The sequence below is a fragment of the Puma concolor genome, chromosome A3, assembly GCF_028749965.1.
Source record: "Puma concolor isolate L17-30 chromosome A3, mPumCon1.1.hap2, whole genome shotgun sequence".
NCBI classification, from domain to species: Eukaryota; Metazoa; Chordata; class Mammalia; order Carnivora; family Felidae; genus Puma; species Puma concolor.
Genome location: NC_141669.1, coordinates 4,737,791 through 4,760,492, shown reverse-complemented (window position 1 = coordinate 4,760,492; position 22,702 = coordinate 4,737,791). Strand labels below are relative to the sequence as shown.

At 50.3% G+C, this 22,702-nt stretch overlaps 1 pseudogene; it reads right to left on the bottom strand.

Annotated features, from left to right (window-relative positions):
* Positions 1 to 3,119: 3,119 nt before the first annotated feature.
* Positions 3,120 to 21,362, bottom strand: LOC112864381 (cytochrome c pseudogene; annotated as a pseudogene).
* Positions 21,363 to 22,702: the final 1,340 nt, after the last annotated feature.

Sequence of the window (22,702 nt, the reverse complement as noted above, 5' to 3'; positions counted from 1 at the left end):
TGGGCAACTGTTGTCATTCTTTAAGAAAGCATTCCACAGATCGCAAAAGACTCTGCCTGCTTCCTAATCAGGCGCAAGGCTTGTTCTTACTTGTAGGGAAATATCTGTAGATGTGCATCGTAGGAGGCAGAGGCAAACCACCAGCATCGATAGGAACACTGTAATGTGTATTTTGTACAGGTGGACTCAGACCCAAAGTGACTAGACGATAGTGAAAACAGAAATAAATAAAACAATAATTTGTCTCATTTTATATCTGCTTAATTACCCTGGTCGATGTGCAAATGTATCGTTAAAAAAACAGCTTTACTTGGTCATGTTTTGCATTTTGCTTCCCTGCTTCAGCTTTTTCTTCCCCTAAGTAACTCTTAACATACTTCAGTGCTTTAGAAATAGCCTTATCCAAGCTAATGACATGAAAATAAGGAGTAATGTATACTCAATTGTACATAATAGGGTTGTAACTCCACGGAGAGATGCCTGAGTGCTTTGCTAATGTCATCAGAAATTCAACACGGAATTCTAGGCTCCAGTTAACGCGCGGGATGGTTTGATTGGTTTGCCTGTCGGGCAGCCTGAGCTGACTTTGCTGCAGGATGCTGCTCTCAGAGGGGCCCCTCCAGGGACCTGGGCTATTGGGGGAAGTGGAGGCAATGGCGGGGTCTACCAGCTCCTCTTAATGCATGAGGATGCCCTTCCAGAGTCCTGCCTATAAAGAATACGACGCCATGGACCGTCTGGGTGTAAAGTGTGTTCGGTGGAGATTGACATTCCCAGACCGTAATAATACAATATCATTTGCAATATAGGTCAGATTCTTCTTAGTGATCAGAGACCTTGAGCTAGGCATTCCCACCCCGGCAGAACACCCTGCTCTAGTTATTAAGTGCCCTCCCTCTCTGCCACACCAGTATCCGACCAATACTAAATGGTTGGATAAATGTGTAAGTCTCTGTGCTCAGCTGCAGTGGGCATGGGAGTGAGGACCCCAAGGGGAGCCCACTGGGAATATCCTGAGGTGGCGAGGACAGCGTTGCTGATGATGCAATCGGGGCCATCGTCTAGGCAAGCCGGGATATCCGCCAAAGCTGCATTTGAAGGCTGGCGGAGTCAGGGATGGAGCTGAAACAGGGCCAAGGGCGAGGACGGTGAACGAGAATGAACAGCCCCACTGGGCAGCATGTGGCTCAAAGGAGCCACGTGAAGGCCACGCAGTAAAGAAGACGCAACGGTCAAGAACAGCAATGGTTTCCGTTTTGTAACTTGCGACCTATTTTCACATGCATGATTATTCTCACAAAACCCCATGAATTCCAGGAGGAGCACCGTAGGTCACATGACCTAGACCAACATTTCTTAGCCTGGGACTCCCAGATCCCTTGAAACACCAAGCCGGCCTCAGGGTATCGCGTGCTGGTTAAGAGCCTGGAGTGGGAGGCTGGCGAGCGCGGGACCCGCCTGCCTCCCCGCTTAGTAGGCACGCGATTGGGATGAGTCACTGTCCCCCGGGTCAGGTTCCTCTTCCTCAGAGTTGGAAGGCAGATGCTACTTTTCTCACGGTGTTGTTGACATAATTCACTGAGTTAATAGGATGGCACACAGGGACCACTACAGAAGTTGAGTATCACTGGGCACATTTTGTTTTGGAGGGACTGTCTCTTGCTTTCATCACATTTTTGAAGAGTATAAACATCTCCCCCCCCACGAACAAACCACACTTGATCTGAAGGAGGAGAATGAACGTGATTAGCTGAGCTGCCCCAGCCTGGAAGGTGGCATGAGGCACAGGGGTTCCAGCACGGTGGCGGGGTGGGGAGGGAGGATGCATGGAGATACGCTGGGCAGGGGCCACTGGCCCTTCTCACAGGGAAGAGTGGGGACGATGTCCACAGAGGGCGTGCGTGTGGTGGACACAGGCTGAGGTCTCTATACACCGTGTGGCACTCGCTCCTCAACACCAGAGGGTGAGTCCCCCTGTTACCCTGACTCGACACAGCAGGAGCAGAGCTCAGGAGCTCCCAGGCCAAATCACAGCCCCCATCCTTCTGGTTCTTGGGGACAGGCTGGTGACGTCAAGGCAGGGGCAGTGTTTGAATGGGGCCCTGATGCTTCCTTAGGATCTAGGAGAGTAGGGAGGTGGGGTGGAGACGGGATAGGGCGACACTGCTGGGGGCTATGCTGGGGGTGCTTGTGAGCAGAGCCTGCAAAGAGCTGGCAGTGACGTGGTCTGGTTCAGGTGCAAAAGGCAGCATGCAGGACAGGTGCTCTTAACCTCTGCCTCACCTCCTTATCTCTTCCTGTTAGGTCTTCAGGCTTTTGTGGAGAAGGAGGTGAGGGGCTTGTGGGGTGGGGTCAGAGAGAGTGAGGGGACACACCAGAAAGTGTGGTGTGACCTGCTAGGTCCTTGACTTTTCTTCTGGAAACTCAGTCTGGACATGGTCACGGTTGCAGGGTCCCGGTGTGTGGCCCCTTCAGCTCTCACAAGGGGCGGTGTGCCGCTGGGGAGGAAAGGACCCTCTCGGTCGGGATGTCCACACGGGCTGGGCGGTGCTGGCTTGTGGAGACCCCACGCAGGCTGAGGTGGCACAGGCCACCTCCCGCCCACCACGCTTAGCTCCCGCCCCTCTGGCGGCCTGGGGCCTCAACGTTGTTCCTTTTCACTGCGCCTCTCACAGAATTAACTTTTCTGCTGGGCAGGGTCAGCCCAACTGAAGCCCGAGAACCACCATGAGCTGGTGTCTTATCTCTGCATCTCCCGGGGTTCAGGCATTACGGCTGATGTCTTCGTCGTCATCACCCGTGGTCCCCCCTTCGCGCTGGGGCTCATCGGTGCTTTCTCCTCCTCGTTGTCCTCATTGTCTCTGTCCCTAGCTTCTCTTTCTGTATAGCTGAGGAACAATGACAGTGCGTCTGCCATCTCCTCCAAATGCAAAACCAGACAATCGGCTCTTAGGCCGGATATACTGATTTCTTAACGCTTGTTAAATCCTGGACAATTTGCAAATCACCTTCCTTTTGCTTGTTCATGTGGCTGTCCATTCAACAGGTGCACCATGTCTCACTCCCACCCTCTTGTTTTAACTGGCCACTTCCTTCCACTCAGTGTGAGGACGGTCCCTTCACAGGGTAGTGCCGAGACCCAGGAACCCCAGCGGGTCACACAGCAGGCCCCGGCTCTGGGCATCCAAGCTCTTCGTCCAGTGGTCCTCGGTCTCCAGCAGGTTCAAAGACTCTGGTTAGCGACAGAGACTGTACTGTTCGGGAAAGCGGGAGAAGTGAAGTGCCCGGTAAAATCCCCGTGCGCCTCCTGAAAAGTGTTCTTTTCATTAGAGTGACTTACAATGGGATTTTCATTCTAAAAAGCTCCCGGCTCCAGAATGATATTTGTGAAATGCTTAACCCCATGGGGATTCCTTCCGATAGGCAGACGAAAAAGTACCATAAATCTTTTGTTTTATGAAATTCATGAGCTACGTCCTCATGCGGTGTGCCAAATTAAGTGCATATAGGAAGCTGAACTTGCATTAAAAGGTGACCACCGAATGCCACAGACCAGCAAGGTCAGACCCGTCCACAGTTCTCTGGAAAGGCAATGGGGAAACACCTGGCTGGGTCGGCGGCTGCCAAGGCTAATTTCAGGTGGTTTCTGAGCAGGACGTGCAAATGCCCGGTACAGAGAGTATGGACGTTGGGCCACTAGCTAGCACATACCTGCCGTCAGATCGGGGCAATTCACCCCTGCCGGTCACCAGGGAACGCACACAGAGTAGAGTGCAGGTCAGACACTGAGAGCTCAGCAGATGCCAGAAGTGTGCAAGAGCCAGGCACAAGGAGGACGCAAGGCGGAAAACCCGCAGGCTCCTTGTCTGGGCCGGGCCTGACTCGCTGAAGTGGCCTTCACTGCACACAGTCTGTTCGGCGGGCCATCGTGGGATTTCACCGGAATCTGGGACACTCTGTACCCGTGGGTGGGTGAAACAGACGACTCACTTGGCACCGATTTGAGGAAGTCGGAAAAGGCCCAGAGAACCCAGAACGAACCGGACTTCCCCCTTCCCAGAGCATCCCGAAATGCCAGCCACCCGCAGTCACTGAAGCCACCGCTTTGGGAACCTTCCCTGCCTCCGGTCCCAGACGCGGTGCTGACGCGTGTCTCTGAGGGAGGCTCTGGGAGCGACCCTGCACCGGTGAGCTCGGCTGTGGGGCCGAAGCACACGGAAGGGAGAGAGGCAGGGGGCTACCGGTGGACTCTTGTCGGATCTGCCCCGCGGGCAGTGAGCCCAGGCTTCCGCGGGAGTGTCGTGCACACCAGTCGTGTGCCCGGCCTTTCCTTCCGCAGGCTGATCTTCGACACGACCCCGGCCCGGGAGTTAGGACGGTGGTCCCCGCTGAGCTGCTGTCGGGCAGGACTCAGGTCAGGCTCCTCGTGCGCGGGGCACAGCCGGACTTCGCAGGGGACGCGTACAAGACAGAGGTAGCAGGAAGCCAAGGCTGTCCCCAGAGGGGAGCTCGGGGCCGGGGCTCTGTGCCGGAAGTGCAGTGTGCGTGCGGGTGCGTGCTTGCGTGTGCATGCGTATGCGCGTGCGTGCGTGTGCGCGCGTATGTGCGCGCGCACGCCCAGGCCGGGGGACGGGCGGTTTCCTCGCCCGCTCGGGCTTCTTAAGGCCACGGTGTGAGGCGGCTGGACCGAGGGGTCCCGCAGGGAACTAAGTGGGTCAAGGCCTCAGGACGTGTGTGAGGACACAGGCCAGCTTTGCGGGAAACTTTCTGGTAACTGACCTTGGGTGCAGGGGGCTCAGGTTGCCTGGAACCTGCCTCCGCCCCCTGGCCCCGCCCCCCAGGCCGTTGGCAGTGAGGACGCCGAGCCTCCAGCTTGCTCCGCCTGGCTGTCCCTTCACTGCCCTCCGTGTTGTCAACGCAGTGGCCACTTCCGGCACGTGAAGTGTCGTCTCGGGCCTGTGTCCTTTCTTCTGTTGGCCCCTCTCGGGCAGCCGGGGTTCTCACCTCTGAGAACACCTTCCACATACATCGTGTTTGCACACCTGCCACCCCCCCCCTCCACGCCACACCACCCATGTGCCAAGGCACACACACGCCACGCCACCGACGCGCACGTCGTGTCACACACACCCCATACCACACACACACGCACACACACACAGGACACAAGAAGGGAGCTAGTAAGGATCGAGTGCCTTCTCTGGCCGTGCCCTTGCGCCGTATCTTAGACTCAAGTAAGTTTCGCAGCAACATGGAGAGGCGTTTATTCTGGTTTATGTAAGAGGAAACCGAAACTAAGAAAGTCAAAGTGACTTCCTCCAGCTACACAGCCAGTGCCTGCTGTCGTGTGGGAAGATGACGCCAGCCTGGCCGGCAGCCAAACACAGACATCTGTTTCCACAGAGGGGAAGAGCGGGTGCGGGGAGGGTCCCCGGCGGGGCCGGGTCCCGGAGCAGCTGTTTCCAGGCGTCGTGGCCTCCCGTGGCGCCTGCTCCCTCCGGGATTCTGAGGGAAGCCGCCCTCGACCGCGGCCACCGGGCCTTTGCAGCAGAAACGGCTGGTCCCGGGAGCTGCCGTCGAGAACACGAAGCAACGCCGCCCGCAGCCTCCCCTTTCGTGACCTCTGGGGCAAACGTGCTCCTCAGGGCCACCGTTGGCCACAGCACGAGGACACCGGGCTGGGTGGACCCAGTGGCTCGGATGTCTTCGTCTGGCCATCTCGTCTCTCCCCCAGAGGAGGGGACAGCTCCGTGGTCTTTCAATGCCTGTCTCTCTGGGGAGCGAGGGCAGGGGTGGGTCAGGATCAGGACCGGGACACTCGGGCCGGGAGCCACGCCAGCTGAGCGTGTGGGGCGGGCAGTGGGCGATGCTGTCCGTTAGCTGGACTTCAGGGGGTGCTTGATACCTCAGGCCCCGCCCCCACCCTTCCTGGGTCCAAAATGAGTATATTAACGTGTAGCTCATCCTCAGGATCATCGTGAGGAGTTACCTGAGATTATGCACAGGGTGAGAAGTAAGGGAGATGATTCATTTTCAGAAATACCGAATAAAAGCTGTGCTGTCTAGTTAACAGTAGGTTTACAACCTGTTGGAAATATGTAGGAACCCCTGCGCCCACCCACAGTGGAGTCCCAAACCCTCAGGCCCTTCACTTCCTGGTTCTTCTTCCCCTTCCCCATTTGACGGGCTTTGCAATGAGCCTGCGCCAAAGGACAAAGGAGGGACTGAATGTCTCTGCATCACCTCAGGGAATGGACATTTGTTCCAATCAGGCTACTTTTTACATAGGTGTCATCTGGGTCAGGCTGTAACCTCTGCAGCACTCAGCCAATGAGGAACCAGGGGAGGGACTTACCTCTGCAGCATCCAGCCAATGAGGAACCAGGGGAGGGACTTGCGTGCTAGGAGATAAATTGTCTGCTGTAACCTCCCAGAGCGTGCCTGTCAGACACCTGCTTCTGAAAGAAACTGGATTAAAGCCTCGCTTCACTGTGCTCCGAGTCTCCGCAAGCCTCCTGTGATTGGGTCAGTGGGTTTATTTCTCACAATAGAAAGTCCAGATACAACATCAGTGGGATTTCTGTTCCCCTGGCCCGGGGTCCTCTTCCTACACAGCCTCTGCTTTTAGCTTGGATGCCACCCTCTCCCATGGGCTTTCTAGCTCCCCTTGTCCCGTCTAGGTGTGTGAGTAACTTAGGGAGGCTTTTGGCTGCGAGTGGTGGAAGAGACAGGAAAGAGGTGAGGTCAGTTCTGCTACAACAGATTGCAAGAACTCCTAACACTTGCCAAACTATGCAAGATCGGACGATTAGTCGATGAGGGGGAAAGTGGAGGGAGGGGCACAGCACCGGGAATCGTTATCAGTGACATCAAAAAAGCGTGAGAACCTCATAAAAGCAGCCCTGCGCTTTTACACACGGTTGAGACTGCATTGGTCCTACAGTAAACACGGTAGTGTCGTAGCTCAATTAACACCGAGAAAGGCCCAAGGTTTGCCTGAGGACTGGAGGCTGGACGGTCAGCCTGCGAATGGAGGGGAGCTGAGGAAGGAGGCAGATGTGGCGTGCGAGGGCAAGGTCTAACACCAGACTGGTGGGTGGTCTGTGGCAGCTGGGAGGTGTGTGTGTGTGTGTGTGTGTGTGTGTGTGTGTTCCCAGGCTTGGACCGGCGGGGTTCAGTCTGTTCTGTTGAACTCATGTTTCTGCGAGTGGAATCATTCATCTGCAGACACAGCATGTACTTAATTCTCAAATTGATCCGTCATATATGAACCACGCTGACACAAATGTGTGTGTACAACCAGCATCGGAGCAGAATTGGCCACTGTAATTTGCACAGGACCCTTGTGCTCCCACTGCAGCGGGCGTCAGTCTTCCTGAGGAAGAGCGGGAGGTCCCTAGGGCAAGGATCCGTGGCCGTGTCCGTGGCCTCGCACGTTTCCAGTGCCACGAGTGACTGCAGGTTACTTGTCCCCGGTCGAGTGCCTTTGTAGATTATTTCACCTAGTTTGACTTTGCTAGAGCTCCGAAGTGGGTAAGTACCTTAAAAGTACTTCTGCAAAAACCATGGATTGACGTTAGTTACTAATATTGCAAGCGCAGGTCAGCAAAGAGGAAAAAACAGAGCGGCTGGATGTCCTGCTCTCCATGCGAGCTCCTCACCCGTCACAACTGGATGAAAATGGCGACAGCCCGACAAAATCTGACAATAACATACACCGACTTCAAAATTAGGAAAAATTATTATAAATATAGATTTACATCCACTCTTGTTAACTGTGAACCTCACCTTCTGTGTGCAGAGAGTAAATGCCTCGGGGTCTTAATGAATACAAGTAGGCATCTATCATAATTAGCGAGGCATTGAAAACTAAATCCAAATATGGGGGCAGGCATGCAGGCATTTATAACTCCTTTGGCAAGGCTAGAAGTTTTATGTTGTGTAATCACATACCTTGCAAAATTCCCCTAAACTCAGTGATAGTGCTGTAAAGCCTCTTTTGAATTTCCTTAGTAAAACAAAACAAAACAAAAAAAGACAAAATGCTACACCAATTAATCAAATATTTTCCGTTCTGCTTGGTAAAAATGGCTGAAATAACATAGAGGAAACAATGTGGCCTATATACACAATGGTACCCTCTGTCTTCAAACGCTTTTGGAAGATGCATGCAGATATTTTGGACAGTGGCAAGACACCAGTTCGTGAATAAATTACTCAGTCTTGGAGGTCAGCTATACCGTGGGGTAAAGTACAGATGTTGCTGACACGTTCAACCTTATGATATTTGCTGGACGCAGTTTCAGTAAAGGAACACACCAAGAACAACTTCTTTACGATCTACTAAAGAAAGATGTGGTACAGCTCTATTCTGAACAGCAAATTATTCGGTTAACAAAGCAATATTTTGTAACAAAAATATATGTAAGGGTAACCAATGATGCTTTGCCTAATTACCAACAACAGCCCAAACAACAGTTCTGGTACCTATCGTTCATTCACAGCATTATTCTTAGGAAGGGAGCCTCAACCATGTTGCAATACTTTTTAAAGACTTGGAAAATAAATACGAAAATGTTTTGTAGGAAAGACGTCTTTGCTGTTTATCACGTTGCCGAGTACTTGAAAGGGTTGTCGAACTTAAACATCTCCATATAATTGCTGAAAGGAATTGAGACACGGTACCCAAAGTTAGGAAGTGCAACGAATGATTTGCTTCAGTTTGGATCTCTTATGCTTTGGTGACATCTATTTTTTTAACTATGACAACAATTTAATATCAAAAATAAGCCGAAACTTTATTGTATCACAAAGCGTCACACTAAACAAAAAAAAAGAATATTTCATCATATTTCTTTCACTAAAATATAATTATTAACATACTTCTTATGATAGCACAGATTTTTGTTGATACACTAAAATTAATTTTAAGAATTATTTATTTCTCTTATCCTTCAAAATGTTAATTTTTGCCCCCGTTCTATAATGTACACATACCACTAGTTGTGTGTCTATAATGAATGAATACATAGATATGCACAGGCATTTTTTATTTGCTCAGATTGTTTCACCAAATGGGTACGTGGTCAGAGAGAACGAAATTGGGCAATGCTGTTCTGAAATGAGTGCTGCTGTAATACTCTGACAAGGGCTGAGACCGACTGAGAGACCGCAAGGCCAGGGAAGAGGGAAAAACGCTTGAGGACATCCGACGATCTCACCACTAATGAACCCAACTTTGGAATACACAGACACACAGACACCTGTAAAATGACCGTGACTGCTAGGTGTGCTTCCCCCAGATTCATTCTCGTGGGTAGCTGGAGGAGAAAAGCATATTTACACCACCTCAAATTCTGACCGCCAGCATTTGTCAGTAAGACTTTCCCTATTGTTTTGATCTTTTTATTCTAACTCCAGTAAAATTTCTTTTAATGTTTATTTATTTTTGAGAGACAGAGACAGAGCACGAGCAGGGGAGAGGCAGAGAGAGAGAGGGAGACACAGAATCTGAAGCCAGGTGCCCTCAGTTCATTTTAAAATTAAATTCATGTTGGGACGCCTGGGTGGCTCAGTCGGTTAAGCGTCCGACTTCGGCTCAGGTCACGATCTTGAGGTCTGTGAGTTCGAGCCCTGCCTTGGGCTCCGTGCTGACAGCTCGGAGCCTGGAGCCTGCTTGTGATTCTGTGTCTCCCTCTGTCTCTGTCCCTCCCCTGCTTGCTCTCTGTCTCTCTCTGTCTCTCTCTCTCTCTCTCTCTCAGAAATAAATAAACATCAAAACACATTAAATTTAAATTCGTGGTTCTCAATAAATGGTAGCTGGCAGATCTCTGGTTCTCAATAAATGATAGCTATTACTGGACAAGTTATCATTCATTACAGCGAATTCTTTACGACGCAACGGTAGGATGGTGATCACTTACTGTTGGATTACAGTTTTCAATCCTCATAAATCCCTATAATCCAAGAGCATAGAGACCGAGCAATGCCTTTGTCTCAATTGCGTCAGTCCTAAGATGCCCGACATAGTAGACATTCAACTAGTATGACTGAATTCTCTGAGAAAAGATATTTTAGGTTATATCTTATGAAATTACTCATAGTTGATGATTTTTTAGGCCATAAAATAGCAATATCACATGGTTTAGTCTACTGATTTCCAGGGCTCACTAAATAACCTTTTGTGAAATAACTCACTTAAGGGAGAATTTTAAAGGTTCCAGTAAGTGATTAGTTGAAAACTTCTTGGAAAAAAATGATACTATAAAATTTTCTTTCTAGCACAATCTCTTCTCTATAGATGAGGGGGAAAAAAAAAGTCACAGACACTGTGATTACTCACATTGATTTGGAGAGATAAGGCCAGAGATGAAGTTCAAGTACGGATACAAAGATTTTGCCTTTGTACTTTCTGTCTCAAGATTTGGGCATTTCTGGGGGCACGTGGGTGGCTCAGTCGGTTGAGCCTCCGAATCTTGATTTCCGCACAGGTCATGATCTCATGGTTTGTGGGATCGAGCCCCACACCGGGCTCTATGCCTGAGAAGGCAGAAGCCTGCTTGGGATTCTCTTTCCCTCCTCTCTCTCTGCCCCTCCCCTACACGCGTGCTCTTTCTCTCTGTCTTTCTCAAAATAAATGAATAAAAATTAAAAAAAAAAAAGATTCAAGCATTTCTGATTTGAGAACTAACCTATTCACCAACAAGGATGTTTAAGCATTCACCGTGTGGCTAAGGAACTAGGGGGATGCTAAACAAGGAAAACACACGAGGAGACCCAACGGTAGAACAGGGGCGCCCAGAGCAAGATTGACGAGCGTGGACACTAGTGAGGCATGCTGGGAAGAGGTCTTGGGAGCAGAGGCCAGGACCCAAGTTGGGCTTCCAGCTCTGTGAAGGGGAGAAGGGCCAACGTCCCGGGAGAGGCAGAGCATGAAGGATGGCGGCAGGAAGATTGGGCAAGCTTCAGCCGGAAACTCATCGTCGTAACTCTCATTGCCATCGACGTCATCATTTGCAGCCACTTTCTCCACGCGTTTTATCCCACAGGTGGGAACACAGCAGCCCCCACAGTAAAGCGACTAGTCCAAAGTCATCAACCACGCATGGCCCACGTTAGGGCACGATTTTAACCTATAAGGTTGTTACTCCCTGCGGTATCTCTGCCACTTTTTCCTGTTGGGGAGAGAGCGCACCCCCCACCCCCCCAAGTGAAGTTTCACTTGTGTAGATCTTTGGAATTGGATTGTGGTATATATCCACGAACTAATTAAGCAATTCAGTAAATGTATTTAATTTAATTTTCCCCTGGAATATGTCATCACCAGTATAGCTATTGGGGGGGGGGGGGTTGGGGAGGGGGGGGAAAGAAAACGAAACAAAACAAGAGAAACCATTCCTCCGTTCTGTGCTCACTGCCTTTTATGGGCATTCTCAGATTTCCCCATCAAGGTGGCTTTGAATCAGTACCAGGCCTTCTTTCATGTGGATAACAATTTAAAGATGTGATTTTCGGGGCAAGCAGCTCATAGGGGCTGGTTTTCGGTGCAGTCCGGGGACGGCGAGCGAAGACAGGGAGTACCGGGCGCGGCCACTGGGGGGCACTGTGGCTCCATGGAGGGCTGCCAAGGGCTCCCCAAGGACCCGCCAAGCTGAGCACAAAAGGTGGCATTTCCAAGGTGTGCACAGCGAATTTCTTGATGAATTTACCTCCTCTGTGGAATTCTCCCTTTGAGGCGCCCCCCCCCCAACCCCCCCACAGCCTCGCTGGAGGTTGGCTGCTCTCCGACTGCGGGGTCCGGGTAGAGCACGCGGGTGTGGCGTGGCCCCGGCCAGCGTCCCGCCGCCCCACGGCCCCACGGCCCCCCAAGAACGCAACTTCATGTCACAGGGACGGCAGTCCTGACGACATCACTTAGAAGATTAAAAATAAATTGAAGCACATGTCACTTCAAAGGGAGCCCGAAAAGGACATTGGCAGGATTTGATGCATTAATGAGAAGGAGCCTGCTCTCGATTTGAACTGGATGGAAAGAGATAAGATTTTAAAGCTTGTAAGCTGCTAGTATTTCCAAAGGAATGGTTCGATTTTACGATTTAAAAAAGGAAGCCCTTCCCTCCCCCCATCCCTGCACTTGAAACCTCCTGGCTTTGACTTGGCTGTGCGCCCCACGCGGAGCTGGAGGGCGGGCTGGGGTGTGTGGGGTGTGGGGCCAGGCACCCGGTTTCCCCACGCCTGGATGGTGGGGGGGGGGCGGTCTGCAGGGCCAGCAGCCCCCTCCGGGCCAGGCCATCTGTGCTGCCTGGGCCACCTCCCCCTGGGTGGCCTCCATCTGTAGACTCACCTAAGAGCCATCCACCTCCGGCTGGTCTTTTGTTTCAAAGACCTTCCCCAGCAGACCCAGCCCCTCTCCCAGCCTGAAATCCCACAGCTTCCAGCAGCCACTTCCTGGCTAATGGGGACGGAGCCTAATCATTCTTGTTTCTCAAGCCTCATCAGGAGGCCTGAGCGCAGAGAGAGAGGGCAGCTCTCAGGGAGGGGAGCGTGGGCAGATGTCCTCATGAAAAATTTACAAGGAATAATCAGAGGCTCTTGCTCTTCCCCCTGCGGGCAAAATCCGCCGCCCCCCACCCCCACCCCCCTGCTTGTTGCTCAGGCCCCCGCAAGAATATTGGAAAATGCCCCATCGTTTTGAAGGAAATCTGGCTCCGGGAAGCTAATGCATGGTGTTTGATGCGCTCGGCTGTCCTCCTGAGACTGGGTTGCAAATGTAGTTCAGGCGAAATTGATGAAGTATCAGTTAATCTGAGGCTGACAGTTTAGAGAGGTCACAGCTGTGAGGGCGGCCAGGGTCTCAGAGAGAACAGACGAGGAAGAGTTAAAGAGGCACAGAGAGCCCGGTGGAAGGGAGACATCGATCTTCTTGGTGGACAGGTCCCAAACCTTTGTATGTTGCCATATCTCTGAGTCCCCCCCCCCCCACCCGCCCCCTTAAGGACCATCACACACACACACACACACACACACACACACACACCCCTGCAGAAGTCCAAACCCACGCCCCTGATGTTCCTTGCTCCTTAGGAAGGAAGGCGGAGAGGGCTCCTGTTCCTAATTGAAGCAGGCAGTTAGCTCGCCTAATGCAAATTTCCTTTTTTTAATTGGAACTCTGAGTCATGTCTGCCCCTTCCTGCATTTCCTGCTCCAGGAAGACTCGTCTAGGTAGATGGCGTATCTGCAGAGGGGGAGCCATGCACCGCTCAGAAGAGGTTTTCTGGGAGTGGTTATCAACTCTCTGGAAAGAGATGAGAACAGACACAAATTCACGTTTATCCCGAACTGTTTTCTGTGTGAAGATCTAGGACTCCAGGACCCAGGGATCCAACACGGAGCGATGGCTGCAGTGTGGCCGTGTTATCCGTGTGCCTTCCAAGTTACCATGTGGCTCTTACGTCTCGATTCACCAATCATCGGGCTTTATGGGATATGAAGCCGCGGGGGGTTTGGACTCGAACAGCCGGACTTTCCCTGAGCTCCGAGAAAGATTTCAGCATGACTGCCATTTGCTTGCGGGAAAATAGGACAAGAGGTGGTAATGGACTGAATGATTAAATGGCTGGTAGATCAGAGCTGGGATTAGAACCCAATGATAATACGGGCCGTGGTTAACGTGCACCCACCCAGCCTTTATAAGGTGCGGGCTGTGCCAAAGCCTTGTATATGCAGGCACTCGCGTATCCCTCGCTGCAAACTCGGGGGAAGATACTTTCATTATTAGTGTGATTATTACCATATTATCTCTTTTTAAAAGAAAGGAAAATTGAGGTTTGCCAAGTAGTTAGCACAATCCATTCCCTCTGTCTCTTTGGGGCTGGGAACTTTTTCCTTTTCCTGGAGGTGGTGCTGGGATTTGGCGGGGGGGGGGGGGGCTGTTCAATGCAGAGGCTGAAAAATATGACTATGAGTGATGATAGCCAGATTGAAATAACCGCTACTTTGAGTAATTACAAGTATGTGTCTTAACAGAAACACAAGTGCTTCTTCCCGAAGTTCATGGGGGCAGTATACAAAGACAACAGCAGCCTCTGGAGGAAGGAACGAACTATTTCCCCTGGAAACAGGAAGTCGCCGCACCTTCAGAGGCACCTGTAAAGTTCGTGCAGGCGATGTGCATTGGGGGGTGGGACTCGCCCCGGGACCCCAGGAGCAGTCGCAGTCGCAGGCCTGGCCGTGGTGCCGTGTGCACTGGGCGGCGCGGGAAGCGGACGTGGCGATCCTGGGTCCGTCACGATCGTACAGGGTGTGTGAGGTGTTGTTCTGAGGTCCTGGATCGGGAGTCCCCCCCGCCGTCTCCTCCCCGCGCGAGGTGGGTGCGGAGTCGCCTTCCTGGGCCCTCCCCGCCGCCCCCCTCTCCCGGGCCTGCACCGCCTGAGGGCCCGTGTCTGAAACCGCCTTGAAGACGTTCGCCTGGTGTTTCCGCCGCTTCAGGCTTGAGAGGTAAATGCGATCACTCCCCCCCCACCCCAACCTCCGCCACGGCCAGAACCTCACAGCTTGTGCCTTTGGGTCTAACCAGACAGCACACCCCACATGCACACGCACAGCACAGGTGCATACGCGATACACGTGCACACACACGTAACTCACACATGCACACACCACACCCCCCACATCACATGTACATATACACCACACACATACGTACGCGCCACACATTCATATAAACATGTATCACACGAACAGACACACACATGTCACACGTATTACATGCAACACACACGCACACACACGCACATCAGAGGATTTTCTGGCCCACAGTGTGGACACGGCTGAGTTCCGAAGGCCGCACGTGATTTCATGATGAGACAAAAGGACCACATCTGCTAACCTCAGTGGAAGACAAGAACGTGAGACATTTCGGATCCCCCTTGTCGGTGCATCGGGCTGGAACGTGGTGGCCCAGAATTGCGTCTGCTTCTTGCCCTGGGTTTTCCTGCCTGATGTTTGTAAGCCTAACTTTTGGGTCTCAGTTTTCTCATCTGTGGGAAAAATGTTGGGACTCTGCGGGCACATTAGCAGCAAAAGGCAAGGCAGAGATGTCGTGCGACAGGGGACCCAGAATGGAAGAGCAGGGGAGACACAGACACTAGGAGGACACCGCAGGGGCGCGTCTCTGGGGCCCGGCTGCCCGCCCACCCACCTAGCGGACGCGGGCCAGTCGGCTCACCTCCGCCCGAGCCCCTGGGTCAGATCCGGGCCCAGACCCCCTTCTCCCCAGCAGGGAGGCGGACGGCACAAATACCTGACTGAGGGATTTCACGGGGAGTTGGGGAGACCCCGCGGCCACACGCCTCTGCTGCCCACGCCGATCTGGAACAGCCTCGTGCCCTTTAACCTTTGATCCTTAGTTGCAGAGAAGGGAGAGAGAATCTGTGAGTGGCATCTGAAAACGTGCTTCTAAACGTGGGTGCAAAAACACATAGCAGCTGGCATGTTGTGTTCTTGTTTCTGACTCTATAACACACACGGCAGTGCAGCTACCAGGGCAGTGACCGGTCCCCCCCCCGGGGACAGAGAACTGACCTTCACTTGGGTGTGAGGAGCCAGCGCCCCCTCCTGGCCAAGGAGAAGCTCTGCACACAGGTGACTCCAGCCCACCTTGGGAAAGCCACGCACAGCGCACATGCGCTTTTGAGTGCCTTCCTCTGCGTCGTCTTTCTAAGGAAGAAGAGGGAGGTGTTTCTGTGCACCTCTGTCACATGGGAGGCCTTTGCGGAAGCCCTCCAACCCCTGTTTGCTCCCCAGAGCAGCAGCACTGGGGAGGAAGCACGCAGGAAATGTTCCCGGAGGGCCATGTTGCCTTTCTGCAGCCTGAGTTGATTTGGGGCCGGGGTGAGCCATACTCTTCACGAGTGTACGTATTCCACACTGCTTGCTCTGCTGTTTAGAAACAATATCCAGGGGCGCCTGGGTTAAGACTCAGTTGGTTAAGCATCCGACTCTTGATTCTGGCTCAGGTCCTGATCTCAGGGTTAGTGAGTCAGAGCCCTGTGTTGGGCTCAGTGCTGACAGCACAGAGCCTGCTCGGGGTTCTCTCTCTCCCTCTCTCTCAGTTCCTCTTCCCTCATTCTCTCTCTCTCTCTCTCTCTCTCAAAATATATAAACGTTAAAAAAAAAGAAACAATATCCATTAACGGTAGAGTATTCTGATCAATTCAAAGAGTTCCTAACTTTAGAAAACCTTAGCTAGTTGTTGTCTTAATTCAAAAAAGGGGGGAAAAAATAGAAGACCACCAAGAACTTTTGATGATTTACAATTAGTATTAGTATTAGAATTATATGCATCTAATACGGCGACCCAGTGTGGGCCCGGGCCCAGGCCCAGTAGTGCCACTGACAACTTGCTGGGACTACAAATCCCCGGCCCCCCCCCAGACCTACTTATAAATATTATAACTCCTCCAATGGTTTCAATCGATAGCACATCTTCTTTTGTTTTGTTTCACTTTGCTTGACTTTTATAAGACTACAGTCAAAAGTTCAACGAGATACAGTGAGAGAACAAAGGCAGGAGCCCTGGCTGCATTTCAGGGGCCTCAGAAACTTACCTTTCTGTGTTCATCCCCGTCAGTACCTGGGTCAGTACCCGGGTGCCATGTTGGATTTCCCCAAACGAAACCGATGAGCCGTCGGCATCATGTGAGATATGAAATTAAAAATAAAAAACATTCAAAATCTCCTAATCTCGCAGCTATGTAAATATTTATCTCAAAGGAGGTTTTCAACATGGTTTCACTAGGATTGGTTCTCTGGTAGGCTGCCCAGTTTTAACAGATGTTTTGAAAACCAACTCCAGTGAAAAGTAGGCTTTGTAACTTTATCACAGGACCTCTGAGACCACATGGGTCAGTGAGAAGCTGCCTTTAGATTATCACGATACTAAGACAGGAAAGGAAAGGCATCCCCTGTGGGCCAAGGTCATGTGCCTGAAGACCTTTGGTGGAGAGTTTAGGGCTGTGTTGTCTGCCCGTCAGCCCCGGGCAACCCTTCGGCAGACCTTCCTGTATCCTTCAGGGAGCCAAATTGGCCTTCGTCGCTAGTCTAATACATGAACTTTAAGACACAGATTTTCAAGCATCAGTCCTCTGAGAAGGACACAAGCAGGGTACTTGAATGTCTGGTGGTGAGAAGGTGGCACAGAGCCTTTATCTCTAGGTGTGCACGTTGGCTTGGTCAATTCTGCTTCCGATATGTGGTTGGACCTTTTCATGCAGAAATCAGAGGCTCCCGACCACAAAGATGTCTTGAAGGCAGTGATTTCCTTTAAAAGAAGATAAATAGCTTCAAAATATAGTTTTCATGTGAATCAACTTGTAAAGTACATTAGCCTATATTGCTAAGTTGGATTTGGGCAGACCTGTTTCAGGAAGTACACTTTTAACATGTGTTCAGGGCTGATAAGAACTGCCTCTAGGCGCTGATTTCTCTGGGCACATAAAATGGGGGAGGTATTGACAGGTAGATCAGCACAGAGCAGGCTGTCCTATCAAGGACTCATTTACATGTCAATGCCAGGCCGGGGCGGTTTGATTACTTTGCTTGCATCTGAGCTTCCAGAACAAATAAAAACAGATAGATAACATTTGTGACTCTAGAGTTTCTTTTGCTCTCTGGTTACTTGTGTGTGTGTGTATTCTTAACAGATAATAATGTGAAAATATGGGAAGTCTGGAACTGTTTTCATTTTCTAGTGCCTTTTATGCAGTGGCGGCCATTTGGATGGCGAAGTGAACTGACTAACAAAATTGCCCATGAGGCCGCACGTGTAATGTCTTAAATTCTGTGATCAGTTTTGAAGGACAATATCTAAACTATTATAACAGTGAGGGTCTGGGGTAAAAAGGAAAAGAAGAATTAGTATACCAGTGTTGATTCCTTTTCAACTCTCTGTCCCTCTGTCCCCACCAATGAACAGCCCCTAGTGGACACTGTCTTCTCACGTTAATGCTTGTCGAGATGAGTATCTGTCCTTCAGCTGGGATACTTGTCACTATTAAAATTTATTTGGTACCAAGTGACAAAATGGAATTGTCCCTTAATTGGACACGCATTTGTTGAGAGGATAATATATTCGCTAGCTGTCTGCCATGGACATCTGGTGTCTTCCTCTGCCCAGCATCCCTTCCCGTCTTTTCCTGGAAACAATACCTTCTTCCCTAGAGGAGCGGCCCCTCCTCCCTTCCATGGGCATCCGGGACCGGCCCCTCCTTGTGCTCTGTTCTCCTGGCCCCGGTGGTTAGCGCAGGAGTGGCATAGCCCCCGGGAGACAATCCCATGACTTTCATATGTAGACTCTGGAGAAAGTCAGTCCCTTCCAGCCTCCTGTGGCCGAGGTGATGAAAACCTGTGTCTTCCTGAGGTCATACCTCACGGTCCCCTGACACCCGGAGGAAGACTGTGGACATTAAGATGAAATAATGTCACCCCGTGAAGGAACCAAAGCTGAGAGACCCACAGAATTCGGACAGAGTCAGAATTTGGGTCTCTGGACTCTGTGAAGTGAGCCCCATGGTTCTCACTCACTATGTAGGAGTGAACCAATTCCTCGTTGTGTTCAAGTGAGTTTGGATGGTGTCAGACATGTGCTACTGAAGGAGTGTGGAATAATACTCTGGCCTACAGGATAATTTGTCTTTGTGTTTACAGTATTTATGAAGCTAATTGTATCAAGTCATTAGTTCTAAGCACATTATGGAGATTTTTGGACACCTCTAAAAGGGATTGATAGCAACATTCCCTCGTGCTCTTTTCCCCCTTCTCTTGCTTCTTTTTCTCATGACGAGGATTAAAATACCCTCCTCTGTTAAAAAAGAAACAAGGGGCCCCTGGGTGGCCCCGTCAGTTGAGCGTCCGACTCCGGCTCTGGTCGTGATCTCACGGTTCATGAGTTAGAGCCCCCCGTCAGGCTTTGCGAGGACAGCCTGTCAGCACAGACGCTGCTTTGGATCCTCTGTCCCCCTCTCTCTGCCCCTGCCCCGCTTTTGCTCTCTCAAAAGTAAATAAATATTTTTAAAAAAGAGAAAAACAAGTGCAAAATAGGGTAATTTGCCACCGTGAAATGAAACCAAGACCTGATTTACCGTTTCGGTCTCTCGCAGAATCGTGACCGTTTATTTTTTTTATCTGTGATTTTGTTTTCAATTATCTTAGGCCTTATCACATAGTTTACACATCTGTGGTGATGCCACATCTCCTCTATTTCCAATGAGTTGGCGAGAACACCATCTCTAATCATACATACGTGGTAATTCTACAGTTGTATTTTTGAAGAGCCGTTGAGAAGACAGCCCTGAATGGTAACTCGAGTCTGGCTTACTAAAGAATTCACAAGCCACGGGGCGCCTGGGTGGCGCAGTCGGTGAAGCGTCCGACTTCAGCCAGGTCACGATCTCGCGGTCCGTGGGTTCGAGCCCCGCGTCAGGCTCTGGGCTGATGGCTCAGAGCCTGGAGACTGTTTCCGATTCTGTGTCTCCCTCTCTCTCTGCCCCTCCCCCGTTCATGCTCTGTCTCTCTCTGTCCCAAAAAATAAATAAACGTTGAAAAAAAAAATTAAAAAAACAAAAAAAACTGGAAGAGCCTGGGGCGCCTGGGTGGTGCAGTCGGTTAAGCGTCCGACTTCAGCCAGGTCACGATCTCGCGGTCCGTGAGTTCGAGCCCCGCGTCAGGCTCTGGGCTGATGGCTCGGAGCCTGGAGCCTGTTTCCGATTCTGTGTCTCCCTCTCTCTCTGCCCCTGCCCCGTTCATGCTCTGTCTCTCTCTGTCCCAAAAATAAATAAACGTTGAAAAAAAAAATTAAAAAAAAAAAAAGAATTCACAAGCCAGGTTAGCTACAATATCTTGTCACACTGAACTTTGAAAGCATCTGACCTTCTGGATCATCTATAAAATGCGAGAAGGGTTACATACTCTTTATTTAATATCGTATGTAAACCACACTAAAATCCTTTCATTAAGCAAAGGGCAACATTTTAGGTGCAGGGAATTTTATTTTACTTTTTTAACTTACTTTTTAATTTATTATTTTTTATGAATATCATTTATTGTCAAATGGGCTTCCATACAACACCCAATGCTCATCCCAACAAGTGCCCTCCTCAATGACCATCACCCATTTTCCCCTCTCCCCCACCCACTCCCCCACCTTCAGTTTGTTCTTTGTATTTAAGGGTCCCTTGTGGTTTGCCTCCCTCCCTCCCTGTTTGTAACTATTCCCCCCCACCTTCCCCCATGGTCTTCTGTTAAGTTTCTCAAGATGCACATATAAGTGAAAACACATGATATCTGTCCTTCTCTGACTGATGTCACTCAGCATAATACCCTCCAATTCCATCCACGTTGCTGCAAATGGCCAGATTTTATTCTCTCTCGTTGCCAAGTAGTATTCCATTGTATATATAAACCACATCTTCTTTATCCATTCGTCAGTTGATAGACATTTAGGCTCTTTCCATAATTTGGCTATTGTTGAAAGCGCAGTGCAGGGGATTTTAATTAAACTGACATAGTTGAGACCCAAAAGATACCGTGGACCTTGTAGCTTATCTTCAGCTCTTGCAACATGACTTGAAACACAGCTGGGTGTTGCTGTTCTATGAGACAGTGAAGAGATTTCTTGGGTATTTAAACATATTCATATGACCCGTTCGATAAACCTAAATATAAACCCAATCTCCTACACATTCAGAGATGGCATTCACCATGTCTGTGAAAAGCTCACATTGCTAATTGATTCCAATCGTGTCTTCAGAAGGGGAAATCAGTGATGGCACTTGGGAACCAGAATTCCTGTCAAGTTCTAAACGCTGGGCGCATGCATTTAGCCATGAGCCAATCTGATTTAAATCAGCACTGTCCATGAGAAATATTCTACCTGCCATTTGTGATCTGAATTCTGGTGTACAAGATCCATTGAAATACGGCACACGTAAAAAACGGTCATGAGGCATTTTTGCTCGTAAATAAATAAGGCAGTGGCTGACTGTTTCTCCTTAGTTGCCTTTTGGGATAAGCTATCAAGCCTGCCTTTCCCCTGGTCTTCTTAAAGCCAACGAAGATGGTTTTGTTCTGCGGATGCATTTCTTGGGATACTCCAAATACTCCATCAGTGTCTCCCCTGCCCCAGGTGAGGCCTTTGTTCTTGTTGGCGGCCATGTAAGAAAATCCAGGGGCCCAGCCTCTCTTTCGCCCAAACAGACCACAGAGATTTGATAACAGTCTTGTTCTTGCCTTGCCTCTCTTTTCGACAGCATGGTGCCTGGCACGCTACCGAACGGAATCTTCTTGCCCTTCTCAACGTCATCCATTTTTATTTTTTTAAATGTTTTATTTATTTTGGGGCAGGGGGAGAGAGAGAGAGCGAGAGAATCCCAAGCAGGCTCTGTGCTGCCATCCCAGAGCCTGATATGGGACTCGAACCCATGAACTGTGAGATTATGACCTGACCCAAAGTTCGATGCTCAACTGACTGAGACACCCGGGCACCCCAACATCACCCATTTTTTTCTTTTCCTTTTTAAGTTTATTTATGTATTTTGAGAGAGACAGAGAAGGGGGGTGGAGAGAGAATCCCTATCAGCACAGGGTCCTAAACAGAGCTCGAACTCACGAACCCCTAGACCATGACCTGAGCCAAAACCGAGAGTTGGATGCTTAACCAACTGAACCGCCCAGGTGCCCCTATTTTTAAACGGCTCTTCATCATGTGCAGAACAAAGGTTCCTGCTGGCAAGCCAGATGTCAGAAGTCCTTCTGAAGTGTCCTGGCCAGCTCTGGGAAGGCCATCTGCGGGATCAAAACCCTGCTGTTCTTTCCCCTCCAAAAGAACACGACCTGGCCTGAAACGAGCCTTCCTTTTCTTCTGCCGGTCGCTCCTTGCCCTGTCATCCTGCCTACGAACACCTGCCCCCGTGCGGCTGCTGGGGCCTCTCTCTTCTTACTGGATGCCATGCTGCCTGGTTCAGGAATCGCTCAATAAAGCCGGCTGGGTCTTCCCATTTTCTTGGCTGAATTTTGTGGGGGTTTTTGAAGGACCTCAAATATCACCTGGACTTGCTAATTCAAATCCATCTACTTAGAAACACACGTGCTCTTTTGCACTTCGCGTATTTTAAGACGCTAGAGAGGCAGACTTAGCGTTACAAAACAAAGGACAGCTAGTTCCAGTATCAACGTAAGAACAGTATAAATGCACACAGAAAGGAGTTACCGTGAGGTTTTAGTGCTATTAATTATGTCAAGTTGTCCCCAGAACACCCTGTCCACTGTGGCCACGCACAAACTCCTGGAGGCAACTTTGTACACGAAGGAGGGGAGGAAGGCCACCTAATACTTTATTATTAGCTAGCTCACTGGACCCCAACTTTAGCACAGGGCAGAGTGAACTGGGCTGGACATTGCAGAAAACTTTATTTTCCTTTCATTTGTTTAAAAAACACATTTTTGTAGCCAAAAAAAAAAAAAGAAAAGAAAAAGGGAACGTTCGCTGCTAGGAGTTTGTTGCTGTGCTAAGTTTAGAATCTGGCACTTTTATCAGAAGTACTGTGAAATATATGCTTTCGAAAGTGCCACCTCGGGGCGCCTGGGTGGCTCAGCTGGTTGAGCACCTGACCTTAGCTCAGGTCGTGATCTTGTGGTTCTGGAGTCT